This window comes from Hordeum vulgare, chromosome 6H (genome assembly GCF_904849725.1).
Source record: "Hordeum vulgare subsp. vulgare chromosome 6H, MorexV3_pseudomolecules_assembly, whole genome shotgun sequence".
Lineage (NCBI taxonomy): Eukaryota > Viridiplantae > Streptophyta > Magnoliopsida > Poales > Poaceae > Hordeum > Hordeum vulgare.
This window is the reverse complement of record NC_058523.1, coordinates 143,683,769-143,700,566: the sequence shown is the minus strand read 5'-3', so window position 1 is coordinate 143,700,566 and position 16,798 is coordinate 143,683,769.

Here is a 16,798-nt window from a genome sequence, read left to right as displayed (position 1 = left end):
CAGCAGTATCACAGCAAGGGGCAGATTAATCATATTTCCGCAGAAGAGGCACAGGAAGACCCGGACTACATTCTGGGTACATTCCTCGTCAACTCTGCCCCAGCAACAGTATTGTTTGATTGTGGTGCTTCGCATTCCTTTGTTACGCAAAAGTTTGCGGAAAAGTGTGGACTAGAACCTACCTTGCTTCGTGGGCATATGGCAATTCAGACCCCGGGAGCAGTTTTGAGGACCAACCTAGGGTGTAGAAAGGTTGGGATAGTTATCAATGGGATGAGCTTCTCAGCGGATCTCATTGTGCTTAAGTCGCAAGGCCTAGAAGTAATCCTCGGTATGGACTGGTTGGCCAAGCATCAGAGTATCTTGGACTGTGCTAACAGGGCCATTATCATGACAAGTGAACAAGGGGTCAAAGTCAACTATGTCTCTGAGCCAGTACCCTCCTGAGTACCACGAGTTAACAACCTATCAGAGGAAGGACTCAACCGAGTGCCCATAGTCTGTGAATACCCGGATGTCTTTCCTGACGAGCTACCAGGGATGCCTTTTGACCAAGATATCAAGTTCATCATCGAACTCATGCCCGGATAAAGGCCTATCTATAAGAAGCCTTATAGGATGGGATCCGAAGAGCTAGCAAAGTTGAAGAAGCAACTGGATGAGCAACTCAGGAAAGGGTTTATTCGTCCAAGTGCGTCACCTGGGGATCGCCTGTTCTCTTCGTGTCCAAGAAGGATGGGATAATTCGACTTTGCGTCGATTACCGTTCACTCAATGAGGTCACGATTAATTACAAGTATCCACTCCCCAAGATTGAAGACTTGTTCGACCAGCTTAATGGAGCAAAGGTATTCTCCAAGATCTTGCTCCGATTTGGATATTACCAACTAAAGATTCGACCCGAAGACATTCAGAAGATGGCATTTGTAACCCGGTACGGTCTGTACGAATGCACTGTCATGTCCTTCGGATTGACGAATGCCCCAGCCTACTTCATGTACCTCATGAATAAGGTCTTCATGGAATAACTGGACAAGTTTGTCGTCGTATTCATTGATGACATATTAATCTTCTCCAAGTCAGAAGACGAGCATGAGCAACACTTGAGGTTAGTATTGGAAAAGCTTCGAGAGCACCAACTGTATGCCAAGTTCAGCAAGTGCCAGTTTTGGCTGAACGAAGTTCCATTCCTAGGTCATACCATGACAGCAAGTGGATTGGTAGTTGATCCCTCTAAGATTACCACGGTAACCCAGTGGGAATCGCCAATCGACGTGAAGGAAGTCACGAGCTTCCTCGGACTCGCAGGATACTACTGCAAGTTCATAGAAGGATTCTCCCGCATCGCGCGACCTATGACTCAGCTCTTGAAGAAAGGAAAGAATTCGAATGGACGCCGGAGTGTGAGGCAAGCTTCCAAGAGTTGAAGAAGAGGCTAACCACCGCCCCGGTATTGGCCACTCCAGATATCAGCAAGGAGTTCGTGATATATTGTGATGCCTCCAGGATCGGGCTAGGTGGGGTTCTAATGCAGGATGGCAGGGTCGTGGCGTACTTGTCATGGCAACTGCGCCCGCATGAGGAAAATTATGCCACCCATGATCTCGATTTGGCAGCAGTAGTGCATGCCCTGAAGACATGGCGACATTACCTTCTGGGGAAGCGATGTGAAATATACACTGACCACAAGAGTCTGAAGTATATTTTCACCCAAAGGGAATTGAATATGACGCAATGGAGATGGTTGGAGTTAATCAAAGACTACGACCTCAGCATTCAATATCACCCCGGTAAGGCAAATGTAGTGGATGATGCCTTGAGTCGGAAGACCAGCACCTTAAACGTCATGCTTAAGGAAAGGCAGCCCGCCCTATACGAAGAATTGGAGAACTTCGGATTGGAACTGGTGGAACCAGGATTCCTAGATAATCTCGAAGTCAAACCAACGCTGGAAGACGACATCAAGGAGGCCCAGAAGGGTCACAAGAGCATCGAAGGTATCAAGAAGAAGATTCCAGAAGGCAAGGCCCCAGGATTCTTGGAGGATGATCAAGGAGTGGTGTGGTTTGGGAAACGTTTATGCGTACCCAACAAGGCCGAGCTCAAGGAACTCATCCTACGGGAAGCTCACGATATACCCTACTCCATTCACCCTGGTAGTACCAAGATGTATCAAGATCTCCGAGAAAGATTCTGGTGGCACGACATGAAGAGGGAAATTGCGTCATATGTGGCCAAGTGCGTTGTGTGTCAGCAAGTTAAGGCTGAGCATCAGCGACCCGCAGGACTGCTAGAACCTCTCCAGGTGCCGGAATGGAAGTGGGACAAGGTTGGTATGGATTTCATTACCGGTCTACCAAGGTCTAGCAAGGGCCATAACTCGATATGGGTTGTTGTCGACCAATTGACCAAAGTGGCCCATTTCATCCCTGTCAACACCACTTATGACGGGAACAAGTTGGCTAGTCTCTATATCGAGCGCATAGTAAGACTTCATGGAGTTCCCAAGGAGATTGTATCTGACCGAGGCACGCAGTTCACCTCAAGGTTTTGGAGGAAACTTCAGGAAGCCCTCGGCACCAAGCTCTCTTTCAGCACCACCTTCCACCCGTAGATGGGAGGACAGACGGAAAGGGTGAATCTGATACTCGAAGATATGCTCCGCGCATGCGTCCTAGTGCATAGAGCCAAATGGGAAGACTGTCTGTCGTTCGCTGAGTTTTCATACAACAACAACTACCAGTCTAGTCTTGAGATGGCCCCGTTCGAAGTGTTGTACGGACGGAAATGCCACACCCCGCTCAACTGGTCAGAAACCGAAGACGGGCTGATTTTCGGACCAAAAGTTTTGCACCGGGCAGAAGAGAAGGTGCAACTAGTTCAAGAAAATCTGAAGGCAGCCAAGTCGCGACAAAAGAGTTATGCGGACTCTCGACGCAGGAATGTGGAGTTCATTCCCAGAGATCTGGTGTACCTCCGTGTTACGCCTCTCAAGGGAACCAAGCATTTCCACGTTAAGGGGAAACTCGCTCCAAGGTTCATTGGGCCATTCAAGATCACGGCAAGGTGTGGAGAGGTCGCTTATCAGTTAGAGTTACATCCGGAACTTTCGGGTGTGCACAACATTTTCCACGTGTCATAGCTTCGGAAGTGTCTCCAGACGCCAAGTCGTTCCGATACTTATAAGGACATTGATCACCGGGCCATTGACCTTCAGTCTGATCTCACCTACCGCAAGAGACCAATCTGCATTCTCAATGAAGCATAGTGATGCACCAGAAGCCGCACATCAAGTATTTCAAGGTTCAATGGAGCAACCACACCGAAGCCGAAGCTACATGGGAGCGTGAAGACTATCTCCGATCTGAGTTTCCAAACCTTTTTAGCACCTAACTTAGGAATCTCGGGGACGAGATTCTTGTAAGGGGGATAGGTCTGTCACACCCTGTTTTTGCTATCACTTGTTTGTATTGTAAAATTTTGAGCTTGTTAAAACTTTTTGAAAACTAATGTTGTGAGTGCCATGATTGACATTGTATGCTTGTATGCTTGACCATGTGAGGATTTAAAACCCTAAATTCCTATGGTATTATACTGATTTCCAAAAACCTTTGATTACCAAAGTGAAACCACCTTGAGTTGCACTGCATGTCCTTGATAGCAAGAAGTGCTACTACTCATATTTGGTAATCTGATTTTTTCCTATCTTTATATTTCAAAACCAGAGAAATAATTATTTTTGTGATTAATTTCCAAATTAAATAACCTGTCCATTTGTAAGGTCAGAATTGGTATTCCAACATAGAAAAATACTTTTCTGCCTTGGAAAAATCTGATTAAATTTAGGATTGATCAGAAGGACATATATTTTCCATACACAGGATTTTAAACCCCATTTTATATTAAAAATTATTGATTAAAACTATGAAAGCTATTTCTGTCTATTTTGGCATCTTAAAATGAAAATTCTAGTGGTGTCCCTAAGCCTTGTTTGGTGTCCACATAAACTTTCACCTTGATCAAGGGTGGATAAGGACCCCAAATAACCCAAAAACCCTGTCTGTCCAGAATCAAGTTAGATTAACTCTACATAGCAAAGTTTGTCCAATGAGGCTAAAACTTTGCAGGAGTATCTAATACCTCAAATGAGGGTTCTCCACCAAAAATGGGATTTGTGGGACTTAGTTTGCCCACACTCCCTTTGGAAGGAACAGATCTGGTCATATTGGAGTGATTTCAAGTTTACAAAGCTAAACTTGTCCTTTGGAGCTCAAATTTCGTGGAACTCCATGGTTTACCACCAAAACCAAACCTGTTAAGTCTCAGCACCAGTGGTGGGGTGCAACCCCCTGTACCCACTGTCGAACACCTTTTGACAGATAGGAAAAAGGCACCTTAGCCACAGCTAAACCAAACTCCTTTGCTTCAAACTCTTAGATTAAGTAGCCAGCACCTCTATCTAACCCCAGTCAACTGGCCCCTCACTGCTCAAAGTGGAAAGGCCAAAAACCCCAATTTAGACATCAGTTCATGACTGACAGCACCAGTATTTCTTGCCCCTTTGACCAGCCGAGGCTCCCACTAAAACCAAACAGCCAGCCACACCCTCAGCAAGTGGCACGACATGCTAGACATGTCCAAAGTGCCTCAGAGCACACCAGCATGTTGTGGCATGCCAAAACTGCGCTCTAGGCGCGCTACACGGAGTCACCGAGGTGGGGCGACGCCCTCGGCCAGTTCCAGCCTCCCCCCAGATGTCCAACCTCTTCCCCGACAGCCCCTCTACGTCGGGCAAGCCTCAGGGCCCCTCCTCTCTCGCGCTAGAGCTCGCGCGACGCATGCCCGCGCGCTCCAGAACCGGCCAAGCTTGCGCAGCCACGAATGGTCGCCTTCTCTCTCCATCTCTCTGCTGCATACGGTTCGGGCGGTCCAATACCATGTCCTGAGACCGTGGTTTCAACCCCGACCACTCTCTGCACCCCCATGCGTGCAACGGTGAGTCACCAGCGCTCCCGAATCTGCTCACCGTCGCGGGCCTATAAATAGCCCTCCCCCTCGCTCCAGCACCCCTCAGATAGCGTCGCCACATCCACTAGCACCTCCCTAGCCACCCCAGCAAACCAGCAGAGCCCCGGTGCTCGAGATCGACCGAGGCCCCTCCGCCTCGGAGCTCCGGTCGATCTCCGGCTACACGACGGCTCGTGCGCCCCTCGACCCACCAAACTGACCCCCTTGATCCGAGGAAGCTTTCCCCTAACTCGCCCGAGCTTTTCCGTGTCTCTAGTCACTCCCTCGACCACCTCCCGAAACTCCTCCACCACGGCCTCCTCGTCGCCGGTGAACCCCTGCCTCCTCGTTGTTGTTTCGACCACGAGAAGGTAGGCGACGGTCAGGCGGACCCATTCCCGTGTTCATTGGAGCATGAGCGCGTCGGCAACCTCGTCGGCTTCCTCCTCCTCCTCTCTAACTGGAGGTAGGAGATGACCCCGACAGGTGTGCCCCACCTGTCGGTGGCCCAACCTCCACCCCCGCGCTGGCCTCGGCCACTGACCGCAGGGCCCCTCGCGTCAGGTTCAAACCTGACTGCGCGCGCGCCTCGGCAGACCGTCGGATGGCCATGGGCCAGCCCAGCTCTGGGCCGAGCCAGGCCAGGAGGTGGTCTATTTTCTTTTTATTTTTAAACCTAGATTTCTAAGATTTTGATAAAAACATTTAACCAATGTAAAAATATAATTCTTCCACTGTTATTTTTCTAAAAATGCATAGTATTTAATGATATGCCTAGATGAATGTTTCCAGCAACTATTCTATTTTATAACACTAAAAAGGGCTACAATGGAATAGTTTTGCTTCTGCTTGGTTGTTTTCAAAAATATTTCTTCAAGGAAAACTAATGCAAATATTTTTTAAATGATATCTTAGATTTATCAGAAATAGGGAACATTTTTAAAATGGCTTTGTGGATTGTTTCTGTGTGAGCTACTTCTTATTTATTGTTTTATCGACGATAGAAAATCCGTGTGACGAGGGAATCGGAGCGAAAGACCTCGAAGACCCTGGATACTTAGCTGACCAAGGCAAGCAGCCCTTTGACCATGACTGAGCATATGTTACTTTGCATGATAAAATAGCAGGTTATTCCCATTGCATATGATCATAAGTGCCGGTAATCATTTGATATGATTTTACCGAAGGCTCCCCCGGAGATTATGCATTGAGCTTGACCCTACACCTTGAGGGTCATGCTAATACCATGTTGACAAGTAAAGATAGCAGTAGCATTATCATGAGCATGATGTTGTTATAAAGCAAGAGTTTTTGAAAACCTCGTCGGGTGCCACTAATGCCCGAGGGTGATGATGAGTTAGGTGGTCACTTTTGGTGAAGTGATGCAACCGGTATTTGTGTGTTTAAGGTTTCGGAAATGGGATTAAATTTATGATGTGTCGACCATCCCAACCTTACCAGTACGACCACGTTACCCCTTATGGCACGGGGCTATGTTAATTACTCTGGTCGGTGCTAGCAAAGAGCCACATTACTAGTGGCGGGAGTGATATGTGGTCACTCTCGTGATGGGGTCGTGCCGGGTAGGACGACTATGCCATTTTTATGAGTTCCAGTCACACCGTTGGTCCCCGCATGGTCGGTACGATCTAGAGTTTGTGCTCGCAAGACGTACGACTTGTGGGCTGGGTACCAATCGAATGGATCTATTTGTCTAGTATCGTCGGGGGAAAGGCATTGATCGGGTACTTACCTCGGGTATGTGAAATACCGCGAGTTGTGGATAACACGGAAGTTTCCCGGATCTCGTAGAGTGTAAACTATTCGAATAGCCATGTCCACGGTCAAGGACAATTGGGCAATCCTGCTTAAACTATGTCCTGATATTTCCACTTAAACCAAGTGCGCGTAAGTGTGTGTGTGTGTATGGTGATGAGAAACGTGTTGCTATGATGAGAAAGGACTACTTCCAATTTTTCTATTTTTTGAAATATTCCAGAACGGAGAAAAATTTCTAGTGGAAAAGTTTTGGAGACTGTTTTCTTACCGAATCACATACCTCTTCGTTTTCGGAGTCTGAAAGAGGATGATAAATATCCCTTAGGTATTCTTCCGGAGTTATGGTATTGATGATATTGCTTTCAATATTTATGGGAGTTCCTGAGGTATAATGCTTGATTATCTGCCCATTTACAACTCTCGGACAATTACCTTCCGTGTTGTTGATCTTGATAGCACCGGAACGATATACTTCCTCGACAATATAGGGACCTTCCCATTAAGAGAGAAGATTGCCTGCAAAAAAATTTAAACGAGAATTATATAGCAAGACATAATCACCTACATTGAACTCACGCTTTTGTATCCTCTTATCATGCCACCTCTTAACCTTTTCTTTGAACAACTTGGCATTCTCGTATGCCTGAGTTCTCCACTCATCAGGCGAGCTAATGTCAAATAACCTCTTCTCACCAGCAAGTTTGAAATCAAAGTTGACCTCTTTGATTGCCCAATAAGCTTTATTCTCTAGCTGAAGAGGTAAATGACATACTTTACCATACACCGTTTTGTACGGAGACATGCCCATGGGATTCTTATAGGCAGTTCTATAAGCCCAGAGTGCATCATCGAGCTTCTTAGACCAATTCTTCCTAGACCTGTTGACAGTCTTTTGCAGAATTAGTTTAATCTCTCTATTGATTAGCTCTACTTGACCACTGGACTGAGGGTGATAGCGAGACGCAATTCTATGGTTGACATCATACTTAGCAAGTGTTTTACGGAAAGCACCATGAATGAAATGTGAACCACCGTCGATCATTAGATATCTAGGGACTCCAAATCTTGGGAAGATAACTTCTTTAAGCATCGTGATAGAGGTGTTGTGATCAACACTACTAGTGGGGATAGCTTCTACCCACTTAGTGACGTAATCAACAGCAACTAGGATGTGAGTATACCCGTTGGATTTTGGAAAAGGTCCCATATAATCAAAGCCCCAGACATCAAATGGTTCAATGACAAGTGAATAGTTCATAGGCATTTCCTGGCGTTTACCGATATTACCTACTCTTTGACATTCGTCACAAGACAAGACAAACTTACGGGCATCCTTGAAGAGAGTGGGCCAGTAGAAACCTGATAGCAATACCTTGTGTGCAGTTCTATCTCCCGCATGGTGTCCTCCATAGGCCTCGGAGTGAGACTTTTGTAGGATATGTCCCTGTTCATGTTCAGGTACACAATGTCTAATAACACCATCTACTCCTTCCTTATAAAGGTGAGGATCATCCCAGAAGTAATGTCTCAAGTCAAAGAAGAATTTCCTATTTTGCTGGTATGTGAAACTAGGTGGTATATATTTGGCAACAATATAGTTTGCATAATCAGCATACCACGGTGCACTACGGGAAGTACTGATGGCATTCAATTGCTCATCGGGAAAGCTATCATCAATAGGTTGTGGGTCATCAAGAATGTTCTCCAACCTAGACAAGTTATCTGCTACTGGGTTATCAGCACCCTCCCCGTCGACAACATGCAAATCAAATTCTTGTAGCAAGAGAACCCATCTGATAAGTCTAGGTTTAGCGTCCTTCTTCTCCATGAGGTACTTAATAGCAGCGTGATCAGTGTGAATAGTGACTTTGGAATCAAGTATGTAAGACCTGAACTTTTCACATGCAAACACGACTGCTAAAAATTCATTTTCCGTAGTAGCATAGTTTCTTTGGGCACTGTCTATAGTTTTACTATCATAGTGAATAACATTCAACTTCTTATCAACTCTTTGCCCTAAAACAGCACCAACAGCATAATCGCTAGCATCACACATGATTTCAAATGGCAAGTTCCAATCAGGTGGTTGAACAATAGGTGCGGTTATCAAAGCCCTCTTAAGTATTTCGAAAGCTTCCTCACTATCATCATCAAAGACAAAAGGAATATCCTTTTGCAAGAGATTGGTAAGAGGCCTAGAAATCTTAGAGAAGTCTTTAATGAACCTTCTATAGGAACCAGCATGACCGAGGAAACTTCTTATACCTTTGATATCTGTGGGGTATGGCATTTTCTCAATTGCATAAACCTTAGCCTTATCAAATTCAATACCTACTTCAAAAAATTTATGTCCTAAGATGATGCCTTCATTAGCCATAAAGTGGCACTTCTCCCAATTCAAGACAAGATTGGTGTCTTTACATCTCTACAAGACTCGATCAAGGTTGCTGAGGCAATCATCAAAGGAAGACCCGTAAACGGAGAAGTCATCCATGAAAACCTCGACAATCTTTACACAAAAGTCAGAGAATATAGCCGTCATACATCTTTGAAAGGTGGCAGGTGCATTACATAAGCCAAAAGGCATACGTCTATAAGCAAAGGTACCGAAAGGGCAGGTGAAAGTGGTTTTCTCCTGATCAGATTGTGCAACTGGTATTTGGGAGAAACCAGAATAACCGTCTAGAAAGCAGAAGTGTGTGTGTTTAGACAGTCTTTCTAGCATTTGGTCGATAAAAGGCAAAGGGTAATGATCTTTCCTAGTGGCCTTATTCAATTTCCTAAAATCGATCACCATCCTATAGCCAGTAATAATCCTCTGTGGGATCAATTCATCCTTATCATTAGGGACAACAGTAATGCCTCCCTTCTTAGGGACGCAAAGCACCGGACTCACCCAATCACTATGAGCAACAAGATAGATAATACCCGCTTCCAGGAGCTTTAGTATTTCTTTTCTCACTACTTCTTGCATCTTAGGGTTTAATCTCCTTTGATGATCAGCAACTGGTTTGGAATCAGGATTAGTTTTAATCTTTTGCTGGCATAGAGTGGGACTAATGCCCTTAAGATCATCAAGAGTGTATCCAATAGCATCATGGTGTTTCCTCAGAGTTTTTAGTAACTTCTTTTCTTCATGCTCTGAGAGGCTAGCACTAATAATAACAAGATATATCTCTTTTTCATCAAGATAATCATACTTAAGAGTATCAGACAACTGTTTAAGCTCGAACGCAGGATCACCCTTTGGTGGGGTGGATCCCCAAGCAGTTCAACAGGCAAATTATTCTTAAGGATAGGATATTGTTCTAAGACAACTCTATCTATCTCATCCCTTTCATCCATATGCATATCATTTTCACGCTCAAGCAAGTATTACACTAAGGGTTCAGCAGGAGGCACGGCAATAGAAGCTAAGGCAATAGTTTCATCCTTACTAGGCAACTCCTTTTCATGAGGTTGTCTACCAAACTTGGAGAAATTGAACTCATGTGACACACCTTCAAAGCGAACAGTGACAGTTTGCTTCTCACAGTTAATATGAGCATTGACGGTATTGAGGAAGGGTCTGCCAAATATGATGGGACAAAAGCCATCTTGTGCGGTAGAAAGAACGAGGAAATCAGGGGATACTTCGTTTTACCACACAAGACTTCAACATCCCTAACAATTCCCGCATGACAGATAGTACCTCTATTGGCAAGCTGAATAGTGACATCAATAGGTTCTATCTCAACAGGTGCAATCTCGTCTTTGATTTCATCATATAAGGATTGAGGTATTGCACTAACACTAGCACCCACGTCACATAAACCATGATAACAATGATCTCCTATCTTAACAGAAACAACAGGCGTGCCAACAACAGGCCTATGTTTGTCTCTAGCGTGAGGTTTAGCAATTCTAGCAGCATCTTCACAGAAGTGAATATTATGTCCCTCAACATCATCGGACAGAAGATCTTCGATAATAGCAATGCTAGGTTCAACTCTAATTTTCTCAGGGGGTGTAGGTGTTCTAATGTAGCCTCTACGTATCACAGTTGAAGCTTTAGAATGATCCTTTATCCTAACAGGGAAAGGTGGTTTCTCAATGTAAGCACTGGGAACAATAGATCATTCTAGGCAATGACTTTCTCTTCGACTGGATTGGGTTTAACTACATTGACTTCTAAAGGAGGATGATATTTAAACCACTTCTCTTTGGGGAGATCAATATGAGCAGCAAAAGATTCACACAATGAAGCTACTATCTCAGAGTCTTGTCCATACTTAGCGCTAAAATCACTAAAGGTATTTGTTTCAACAAAGGATTTAACGCAATCAAACTTGAAATTCATACCTGACTCCTTACCTTCTTCAAGCTCCCAATATTCAGAGTTGCGTTTAATTATCTCCAATAAATTTCATTTGATGTCAATATCTCTCTTCATAAAAGAACTGGTACAAGAAGTGTCAAGCATGGTGCGATCATCATGAGAAAGCCGAGCATAGATGTTCTGAATGATAATTTCTCTCGAGAGCTCATGGTTGGGGCATGAATATAACATTGATTTAAGCCTCCCCCAAGCTTGAGAGATGCTTTATCTGTCACGAGGCCAAAAATTATAAATATAATTCCGATCACGATGTACTTAATGCATAGGATAAAACTTTTGATGAAATTCCAATTTCAACCGATTGTAGTTCCATGATCCAGTATCATCACATAGCCTATACCATGTCAACGCCTTATCCTTCAAAGATAAAGGAAATAACTTCTTCTTGACCTCATCCTCGGGCAAACCTGCAAGCTTAAATAAACCACAAACTTCATCTACATAGATTAGATGCAAGTCTGGATGTGATGTTCCATCTCCTGTCAAAGGATTACCCAGCAGTTTCTCAAGCGTACCCGAAGGAAATTCCAAGCAAATATTTTCAGTTGGTGCAGCAGGTTGAGGAGCAACTATTTGTGCTTCCGTTCGAGGTGAAGATACCCCGAACAAGCCCCTCAAAGGATTAGTATCCATAGTGACAAGTGACAATAAATTTCAGCACAGTATATGAATGTTTCCTTACCAAGTTCCACTTACCAAAGGCGCTTCGCTCCCCGGCAACGGCGCCAGAAAAGAGTCTTGATAACCCACAAGTATAGGGGATCAATCGTAGTCCTTTCGATAAGTAAGAGTGTCGAACCCAACAAGGAGCAGAAGGATCTGACAAGTGGTTTTCAGCAAGGTAAAATCTGCAAGCACTGAAATTATCGGTAACAAGTGGTTGTGTGGTGAGATGATTCGTAGCAAGCAACAAGTAAAAAAAGTAGCAAAGGTGCAGCAAAGTGGTCCAATCCCTTTTGTAGAAAGGTACAAGCCTGGACAAAGTCTTATAGGAGGAAAAACGCTCCCGAGGACACACGGGAATTTCTGTCATGCCAGTTTTCATCATGTTCATATGATTCGCGTTCGTTACTTTGATAGTTTGATATGTGGGTGGACCGGCGCTTGGGTACTGCCCTTACTTGGACAAGCATCCCACTTATGATTAACCCCTCTCGCAAGCATCCGCAACTACGAAAGAAGAATTAAGACAAAGTCTAACCATAGCATTAAACTAGTGGATCCAAATCAGCCCCTTACGAAGCAACGCATAAACTAGGGTTTACGCTTCTGTCACTCTAGCAACCCATCATCTGCTTACTACTTCCCAATTCCTTCCTCTAGGCCCAAATAATGGTGAAGTGTTATGTAGTCGACGTTCACATAACACCACTAGAGGAAAAACAACATACAACACATCAAAGTATCGAACGAATACCAAATTCACATGACTACTATTAGCATGACTTATCCCATGTCCTCAGGAACAAAAGTAACTACTCACAAAGCATAATCATATTCATCACCAGATAGGTAATGAGTAGCATCAAGGATCTGAACATAAACTCTTCCACCAAATAATCCAACTAGCATCAACTACAAAGAGTAATTAACACTACTAGCAACTTTACCAGTACCAATCGGGGTCGGGAGACGGAGATTGGTTACAAGTGATGAACTAGGGTTTGGAGATGAGATGGTGCTGATGAAGATGTTGATGGTGATGAGTCCCTCCGATGAGAGGAGTGTTGGTGATGAAGATGGCGACGATTTCCCCCTCCGGGAGGAAAGTTTCCCCAGCAGGATCGTCCTGCCGGAGCTCTAGATTGGTTCTGCTCAAGTTCCGCCTTGTGGCGGCGGCAAATCCACGAAAAAGCCTCCTCTTGATTTTTTTTTCCCGGACGAAACATTTCATATAGCAGAAGAGGGGGGCCAGAGGGCTAGCTGGGTGCCCACAAGCCCCCTAGGCGCGACCAGGGGGGTGGCCGCGCCTAGCAGGCTTGTGGCCACCTACTGGCGCCCCTCTAGCACTTCTTCGGCCCAGTATTTTTTATAAATCCGGAAAAAAAATCCTCGTTGATTTTTACGGCGTTTGGAGTTGCGCAGAATAGGTATCTCGAACTTGCTCCAATTTCAGGCCAGAATTCCAGCTGCCAGCATTCTCCCCCTTCAAGTAAACCTTGCAAAATAAGAGAGAAAAGGCATAAGTATTGTACTGTGAAGTGAAATAACAGCCCAAAAAGCAATAAATATCAACATGAAAGCATGATGCAAAATGGACGTATCAGCGACGTCGGGCCCGGATTCGAACAAATGGCTTGAAGCCATGAAATTCGAGATAGGATCCATGTATGAGAACAAAGTATGGACTTTGGTGGACTTTCTCGATGATCCGCGAGACATAGAAAATAAATGGATCTTTAAGAAGAAGACTGGCGCAGATGGTAATGTGACCATCTATAAGGCTCGACTTGTCGCTAAGGGTTATCGACAAGTTCAAGGAATTGACTATGATGAGACTTTCTCACTCGTAGCAATGTTGAAGTCTGCCCGAATCATGTTAGCATTTGCCGCACTTTATGATTATGAAATCTGGCAAATGGATGTCAAAATGGCATTCCTGAACGGCTTTCTTAAGGAAGAATTGTATATGATACAGTCAGAAGGTTTTGTTGATCCTAATAATGTTGACAAGGTATGCAAGCTCCAGTGCTCCATCTATGGGTTGGTGCAAGCATCCCGGAGTTGGAACATTCGCTTTGATGAGGTGATCAAAGCGTTTGGATTTGTACAGACTTATGGAGAAGCATGTATTTACAATAAAGTGAGTGGGAGCTATGTAGCATTTCTTATATTATATGTGGATGACATATTGTTGATTGGAAATGATATAGAACTTTGGAAAGCATAAAGGCTTATTTGAATAAGAGTTTTTCAATGAAGGACCTTGGGGAAGATGCTTACATATTAGGCATCAAGATCTATAGAGATAGATCGAGACGCCTCATAGGTCTTTCACAAAGCACATACCTTGACAAGATATTGAAGAAGTTCAATATGGATAAGTCCAAGAAGGGGTTCTTGCCTGTATTACAAGGTGTGAGGTTGAGCACAGCTCAACTCCCGACCACGACAGAAGATAGAGAGAAGATGAGTATCGTCCCCTATGCTTCAGCCATAGGCTCTATCATGTATGCCATGTTGTGTACCAGACCTAATGTGAACCTTTCCATAAGTTTGGTAGGGAGGTACCAATGTGATCCAGGAGTGGATCACTGGACAACAGTCAAGAATATCCTAAAGTACCTGAAAAGGACTAAAGATATGTTTCTCGTTTATGGAGGTGCCGAAGAGCTCGTCATAAAGGGTTACGTTGATGCTAACTTCGACAAAGACCCGGATGACTCCAAGTCACAAACCGGATACGTGTATATTTTGAATGGTGGGGCAGTCAGCTGGTGCAGTTGCAAGCAAAGCGTTGTGGCGGCATCTACATGTGAAGCGGAGTACATAGCTGCTTCGGAAACATCACAGGAAGGAGTCTGGATGAAGGAGTTCATCACCGACCTAGGAGTGATTCCCAGTGCGTCGGGCCCGATGACTCTCTTTTGTGACAACACTGGTGCTATTGCCATTGCCAAGGAGCCCAGGTTTCACAAGAAGACCAAGCACATCAAGCGTCGCTTCAATTCCATTCGTGGATACATCCAGGATGGAGATATAGATATTTGTAAAGTACATACAGATCTGAATGTCGCAAATTCGTTGACTAAATCTCTTCCACGAGCGAAACATGATCAACACCAAAACTCTATGCGTGTTTGATTCATCACAATGTAACTAGATTATTGACTCTAGTGCAAGTGGGAGACTGTTGAAAATATGCCCTAGAGGCAATAATAAAGTGGTTATTATTATATTCCTAGTTCATGATAATTGTCTATTATTCATGCTATAATTGTATTAACCGGAAATCGTAATACATGTGTGAATATATAGAGCACAATGTGTCCCTAGTAAACCTCTAGTTGGCTAGCTCGTTGATCAATAGATGGTCATGGTTTCCTGATCATGGACATTGGATGTCATTGATAACGGGATCACATCATTAGGAGAATTATGTGATGGACAAGACCCAATCCTAAGCATAGCACAAGATCATGTAGTTCGTCTGCTAAAGCTTTTCTAATGTCAAGTATCATTTCCTTAGACCATGAGATTGTGCAACTCGCAGATACAGTAGGAGTGCTTTGGGTGCATCAAATGTCACAACGTAACCGGGTGATTATAAAGGTGCACTATAGGTATCTCCGAAAGTGTCTATAGGATTGGTATGAATTGAGACTCGGATTTTTCACTCCATGTGACGGATAGGTATCTTTGGGCCCACTAGGTAATGCATCATCATGATGAGCTCAATATGACTAAGGAGTCAGCCACGGGATGATGTATTACAAAACGAGTAAAGAGACTTGCCGGTAGCGATATTGAACAAGGTATAGGGATACCAACGATCGAATCTCACGCAAGTATCATACCGGTAAACAAAGGGAATTGCATACGGGGTTGATTGAATCCCCGACATCATGGTTCATTCGATGAGATCATCCTGGAATATGTGGGAGCCAACATGGATATCTAGATCCCGCTCTTGGTTATTGACCGGAGAGGTGTCTCGGTCATGTCTGCATGTTTCCCGAACCCGTAGGGTCTACACACTTAAGGTTCGATGACGTTAGAGTTGTAATGGAAATAGTATGTGGTTACCGAAGGTTTTTCGGAGTCCCGGATGAGACCTCGGACGTCACGAGGAGTTCCAGAATGGTCTGGAGGTAAAGATTCATATATAGGAAGTGGAGATTTGATCGCCGGAAGTGTTTCAGGAATCACCGGTAATGTACCGGGACCACCGGAAGGGTTCCGGAGGTCCACCGGGAAGGGCCACGTGGGCCAAAAGTGGATGTGAACCAGCCCCTAGATGGGCTACTGCGCCACCCATCTTGGCCCAAGGCGCAGAAGAGGGAAAGGGAGGGCTAACCCTAGGCCTGGGGGCTGCCTTGGGTGGCAAGCCACCCTAGGGCGCCGCCCCTCCCATCTAAGGGTTGCCGCACCACCTAGGGAAACCCTAGGGGTGGCGCACCCTCCTACTCCTCCTATATACACCCAAGGGTTTGGTGCTGCTAGACACACATGTTTCATCCTCCCTCAGCGCAGCCCTACCTCTCCTCCTCCTCGTCCTTCGTAGCGCTTGGCGAAGCCCTGCCGGAGTACCACGCAGCTCCACCGTCACCATGTCGCCGTGCTGCCGGAGCTCTCCCTCAACCCCTCCACTCTCCTTGTTGGATGAAGGAGAAGGAGACATCACCAGGCTGCAAGTGTGTTGAACGTGGAGGCACCATTGTTCGGCGCTTCGATCGGAATCTTCCGTGATCTGAATCGCTACGAGTATGACTCCATCAACCGTGTTCATAGTAACGCTTCCGCTTAGCGATCTTCAAAGGTATGAATATGCTCTACAATCTCTCTCGTTGCTGGTTTATCATAGATAGATCATGGTATGACGTAGGAATTTTTTTGAATTACTACTACGTTACCCAACAATTGATCCCTTACATCCTTCTCATGATGATGAAGTTAATATGCTTGGTAATGGTA